The sequence below is a fragment of the Equus przewalskii genome, chromosome 7 (assembly GCF_037783145.1).
Source record: "Equus przewalskii isolate Varuska chromosome 7, EquPr2, whole genome shotgun sequence".
In the NCBI taxonomy this organism is placed as follows: Eukaryota; Metazoa; Chordata; class Mammalia; order Perissodactyla; family Equidae; genus Equus; species Equus przewalskii.
Window position 1 is genome coordinate 80,561,205 of NC_091837.1, and position 6,796 is coordinate 80,568,000.

Sequence of the window (6,796 nt, forward strand, 5' to 3'; positions counted from 1 at the left end):
TCCTAAGGGTCCTGGTCTTTACATATTTTTCGCACCCCTTCTCACAAGTAGGTGCCTGTGTTTGGGCGATGGCTTCTCGAGGGAGGGGTTGTCTGTACTAAGCACTTTGGGGAAAAAGCTGGAAATGTGAAGCCTGGAGGGAGGCTCAGGGAACAAGTGGAAAGATTCTTAGTTTTTGAAAAATTTTCTGTTTCCGTTTTTCTGAAGGAAGGAGAAAGGGAAACCCCATTTTCCCCCTTGAATGTTTTTAGGTTTGTGTCAATCCTTGGGCAGAACTAAGTGGCAGTTTTCGTCCTCGTCCCTTTCGCCATCCCGAAATAGTTCATCCCCTGGGGTGAATTTATTTACCTGTTCCAGCAGATGCAGTCAGGTACTTTGGCAACTAAATCTCTCAAAATCCAAGTTGCTGCAGCTTGGCATTCTTATTCTTGATGTCTCTCTGGAAAAGAAGAGGAAAGTGAACAGGGCACGGGGATAGCCTGCACGGAGTGAAAAAAGGTGCCAGGGAAGTTCCAGAAAGAAAGAATAAAGTGGAAATGTTAATTTGCGTTTTCTCTTTCTGAATAAGAAGGGCATAAATGTGTTTAGGCAATAGGCCCTATTTTCCTCCTAAATAATTGTAATTTAGCCTTGTAGAAGTGGAAAACATTCCTGCTATTTTCTAATGCATTTAAATTAAAAATCAAATCCTCATATTGTGAATTGAAGAAAACTTACCCTGAAGATGCTTTTCTCTTAGCATCAGTCCTCTTGTGAAGAAGTAGAGCGTCTGAGTCAGACTGAAAGGAATTACCCTGAGTTCTATCTGTTGTGGCCAGTGAGCATTTCTTCTCCTCAAATACTGGAGAAAAATTAAAAACCTAAGCATATTAAAATTAACTTTGTGGACCTGGTAGGTTTTAAGAGTGCTGCTAGTTGTCACTGTCTAGACTTTAATGGCCACAATGCCCAGCTGAAAGGAATGGCCGTTGGTCACTGGTTTCTCCCTACTTGTTGCAGATCTCTTGGAAATGCTAGAAGAGTAGTAGCAAATTGTGATTTTTAATGAAGAAGCAAAGGGTGGCTCTGTAATTTATGGGACTCCTTAGCTGACATAAAAAACTACAGGAAATAACTGCATTGCCAGAATGATCAGTGGTGGGAATTTACTGTCCTGCCCTTTTAGTTAATATCCATCCAAAGAGAAATGTTATAAAAATGGAAGAAACCATTATACCTTTTGATATGGAGTATCTTAGACAAAACAGAGTTCACAAAATAGAATGCTGAACTAGAGACCCAAGTTTCGACTGTGACTGTCATCATCTCACTGATGTTACTTTACCTTCCTGTGCTTTCTTTTTTCTATGAAAAGGCACTAATGATCATATTTGACACTTTCCCTACCCAGAGATAACAAAAGGATGCTACAGTGCCTGTTAAAGTATCTTGAGCTCCTTAAATAAAAGGTGCTAAATAAATACACAAGAATCTACTTTCAGAAAAAGGTAGTATTCTTTCCCACACTGATCCTTACTAATTCTATATTGATCCAAAGACAATGAAATGATAGGAAATGTATAGCAAATATAAAAAGGTCTGTGTCTATATTGTAGAGATGTATGTAACAAATGTAAACAGAATGAAATGAAGACAATAATGAAAAATTGGGGGAGAGGGGCATGTGATAAAGACTTTATTAAACTTGTATTTGACCATAGAGAATTTTTTTTTTCATGGCTTGCTTAAACAGAGTTCTTTGTGAAATAATGGTCTGACTTGTTCCTGATCTCTGTGGTGTGCCATGAGGTCAAATGTTAGTTATGTTGTGTCTTATTGGTGGAAACCTCAGCAACAGAGTTGGGACAGAAAATGCCTTGCTATGATGATATAGCGTATTATGATAGATATATCATATATGCTATTTATCTCATAAGAAAATTCTTTAAAATACAGGTTGGCTATGCAAAGAGTTGAAAGGGATGTGGAATTTAGGGTTTCCTACTCACATTTAACTCTACTACCAAAAGAAGGAAGAATTAATTTCTCTTTCTACCTTAAGCACAAAGGGCAGTTTGATGTCTTGAAAGCTTCATGTGAGGAAGGGGGTGCTGTGTCACAAACCACCACCCCAAGACTTAGTGGCTTGAAACAGTCACCATTTATTGAGCTCACAGTTCTGTGGGTTGGTTCAAGTTGGTTGGCTCTTCAGGCCTGGGTGAGCTCAGCTGGGTTTGCTCCACCCATGTGCAATCTGCAGGCTGGCCGGCTGGGGGTTGGCTGGGCTAGACTGAGCCCTCTTCACACAGGCCCTCACACTCCCAGAAAGCTAGCCTAGCCATGTTCTCATGGCGGTGGTAGTGTTCCCAGAGACAAGCAAAAATGAGCCACGCTTTTCGAGACTAGGCTTGAACTGGCACACTGGCACTTCTGCTACATTCTGTTGGCCAAAGCAAGACACAAGGGCCCACCAGATTCAAGAGGTGGGGAAATAGACCCCCACCTCTTGATAAGAAGAGTTGCAGGGTGACATTGGGAGAAGGGTGGATACAAGGGAAGAATGGGGCTCCTTTTGCCGTCTATCTACCACAGTGACATTGTTTGAATAAAATGGCACAGGGAAGAGTGCATCTGGAGCAGGAGTGGAGCAGTTCCCAGCCTCTAATAAGTGGTTCCTTCTCTGGTGGTCGAATTCCTTTGATGCACAGTACAGTGGATTCCTACAACTGGAAGGACACCAACATTCACATTTAAGTATTGAAACTTCTTCCAAAGCCAAATATGCATGATTGGAGAACTGGATCTACTTTTCTACTGCATTCCATCGGCACAGAGCACTGATAAGTGACTATTTGTAAAGTCAAGAAAAATGGTGAGATCGTTTGGGTAGAGGAACCTGTTACATAAATGGATGTTGTTGGTGTTCACTCTTCATGCTGGTTCAACAAACAGACTCTTTATGGGTAGGTACTGGGCAAAAGGGTGAGCTCGAGCAAAGGTAGTGTCTTTGGTGGGAGAGATGTAATTTTGAAACATTTGCTCTTTGACAGTTGCTGATGGCACATGACTCCCCTTGGCCATCTGGTTTGGGGAGTTTTGAGGTTCTCCAGGCATGAGTTGCAAGCATTCAAAGCCTTAAACATTCGATTGTGAATCATCATTTTTATTAGTGTGCTTTTAACGCTTGGGCCCTGAGCATCCCTGAGAAACGAGATAAAGATAGCTGGAGAGTCCTAAGGAGTCTAGGAATGTCCTACAGAGCAGGGAAGACTGTGGACATTGCTCTGCTCCAGGGCACCAGAGGAGCAGCTGGGAAGGGATTATCTGTGACATTCCTGACCCTCAGGGCTGTTCCACAAACACTACCTTGCAACTATTAAGGCCTTGCCAAAAAGAGGTGGGACCTAAAGTTGGGCAGTGGTGGAATGAGCAGTGGGCACAAACATGTCAGGTAGGTTCACTGAAGCCAAACCCAAAGGATCAGGGGGGCCAAGGCACTGGAAACCCTGGACCAACACTCCCCTGGCAGCCCCCACTAAGAAACTGTCTCCCTGGGTAAAACAACCCCATGTCCCCCAAGGGTTGAACAAGGGGAGCACTGAATAAATTTCCAAGTTGGGAGGGACACCTAAGTGACCTCTGACTGTGACCCCTTCACCATGGTTTTTCATGGCTCTTAGAAGTCTAACTTTCTGTCTGTCTGTCCACCTCACTACTCCACAGTTATTAACCCCAGATTGAAACTCATGCTTGTCTAACATCTTTTTCCTCCATTCCCCTTAGTAAAACTGACATGCAGGAACACTTTCCGAAAAATCTTAATTTAAGAATAAGATTACCAATAGCATAAAAGTTAAAGTGACAAATTCCAGGTCTATGACAGTAACTTCATTCTACCACAGGGGCTGGTGAAGTTACCCTGTCCCCCTCTGTAACGGAACAAGCAGAAGGTTTGCAATCAGACCCGGAATCAAAACTCAGATGCTATTGACTTCCCTTGTGCAGCCGCTTCGTTTCTTAGCCTTGTTTTCTACATGTGTAAATTGAAGATAACAATATTAGTTTATAGGGCTGGTGTGAGGATGAAATGGGATGAGGTACAACCAAGCACCGCAGAGTTCCTAGAAGATACCAGTTGTGGAGACCCACCTGTCATGCGTCACTCTCCCTCTCTGTCTCTTACATCTGTCCTTTCCTGGACATGGCCACAGTCTCAGACATCATGTTCCCTTCCTGAATTGGACCACGTAACTGTAAGCTAACTATGCCCATCCTAGACACCTTCCTACTCTTTGAAACCAGGTCCAAGGGCACCTTTTCCACAGTCAATTGACAAGATTATGGTGGTTGACCCGAAGTTCTCATCTTCTGACATCACACACTGAGGGAAGTGGACTTGTGCCATGTAGCTCCATGATACACTGCCTTAGCAGGACAGCACAGTTAGAATGGGCCTCGGTGGGCCTTCCGCTCCAGCCACTAACATTTGGGGAGAGTGAAGGATACTAGGATGTATAGGTTAAAAGGCCGTGTTTCTTTGTCTCCCAGTGTCCTGGATGTCTCTCCCAGTTTGAGGAGGATAATAAATTGGCCACCAGCTTGGAAGAGGTGGCATTATAGACCCAAGCCCCTTTGGAAGGGGATTGGAGCCCAGTAAAAGCTTTCACTGTGACCCAGGCTCTTGATTTCTCGTGGGCAGCAGTAGCCCCAGAAACAAAGGCTACATGGACTAAAGTCACGAGAAAGACTACATTCTTATGATAAGACTGTTATGAGTTGCCTTAATTTAAACAGAGGCAGTAAAACATCTTACCCTAAAATGGAAAAGCGAATTCAATTTAATTGGCTTTTATGGCCTCTCTATTTCAATGGCAAAGAGACCATTTAAAAAATGCATATTTAAAGCTCTTAGAAGAGCTTTTTCTAAATACTTACTGTATCAGTGGAAAAATAAGCATAATTTTTTATATCAGGGTTTCTTTGTGATTTATATCCAGTAAATTTCACCCTTTTTGGTATTATACAGTTTTATGAGTTTTCACAAAAATATATAGTTGTGTAACCACCACCACCACAATCAAGATACAGAGTATTTTCAGCACCTCAAAATTTCCCCTCTTTCCCTTTATGGTCAATCCCCTCTCCACTACCTCCCACCCCTGGCAGCTGCTATCTGTTCTTTGTCCCTACAGTTTTGCCATTTCTAGAATGTCATATAAATCGAATCATAGAACAGGTAGCCATTTGAGTTTGGCTTCTTTCAACATAATGCCCTTGAGATCTGTCCAAGTTGTTGGGTACATCATTAGTTAGTTCCCTTTTGTTACTGAGTAGTATTCCATTGTATTTATGTACCACAGTTTATCTATTCACTAATATTTGGGTTCTTTCCAGTTTGGGGCAATTACAAATAAAGCAACTATAAAACTTACGTGGACATGTGGTTTCATTTCTCTTGGGTAAATACCTAGGAGTGCGATTGTGGGACTATACAGTAAGTATATATTTAACTCCACTAGAAACCACAAAATTGTTCTCCAAAGTAGCAGTGCCATTTTGCATTCCCATCAGCAATGAATGGGAGTTCTGGTTGTTCCACATCCTCACTAGTACTTGGTATTGTCAGTTGTTCATATGTTTTAATTTTAGCCATTCTAATAGATGGATAGTATCTCATTGTAGCTGTAATTTGCAGCCCATGACCGAGCATCTTTTCATATGCTTATTTGACCATCTTTATCTCTTATTTGGTGAAGTGTGTGTCAAATCTCTTGCCCATTTTTAAATTCTGTTGTTTATTTTCTTATTGAGTTTTGAAAGTTCTTTATATATTCTGGATACAAAAATATATAGATTTTTAGGACCTTACTATTTCAGTGAAAAAGAAACCATGGAAAGATATATTTTTAAAGCTTTTAGGGTATTCTGTAGGTATTTACTACCATTAGTAAAAAGTAAAGACATTATCGTTTTTCAGTTTTTAACAAAAATTGAGTTCCAGGAGACATATGTCAGTAACGTTTATTCAGAGTAGATGTTTCCACAATAAAGCCTGTTTTCAAAGTGGAATTCCTAGTGTCGGGGCCTAGAGCCATCATTTGCTCAGTGGGCTGCCAGTCCTGTAAGGCTGTATCGAATGCCACAGTCACCCTGCCCGGAGGCACGTTCACCCATGGAAACTGCATTTTGTCATAAACATGCTGATATAAATGTCTTTTATTGGTTGAGGAAATGGGATATTTTTCTATTGATATTTTCTGATTTCATGATTTTATATATTAATATTCTAATGATGAGGTGTTGAGTTAGGGAAAAATAAAAACTCCAAATGGCATCATCATCATCCTCTATGTCTGGAAATGGAGAGAGCAGGTGGCCGTGGGCTTGGTCTTGTTATAGTGGGAAAGGCCGTTTGCCATGGGCTATATTGGCCTAGAGAGTGACAGGAGCTGCTGTGCCCTGACAGAAACGCCTCCACAGGTGTCCCCTGGTCTGCAGGTCCCCTGGTCTGGGGGACGAGGAAGGCAAGACTGCATGGAAGCGCAGCAGCCTCCTGAGAGGTTCGACACGTGGGAGCTTCTTGAAGGATTAGCCTCATCCTAAGGGAGGTCCCCTGGCAGGAAGGACACCGAGGCTTCCAGAGTGGCACTTGGGCTGGTGGTAAAGAATTGGGCCTGGACAGGTGGACACTCCTACAGGCCCAGCCCCCCAGACTCTTCTCTGGAGATAATGGCTGAGCGAGAGCAAGGTAAGTCGGAGTTTACCCCTGGAGCCTCTCCTCCCCTCGGCAGCACACAAGTATCTGTATGTGTGGGAT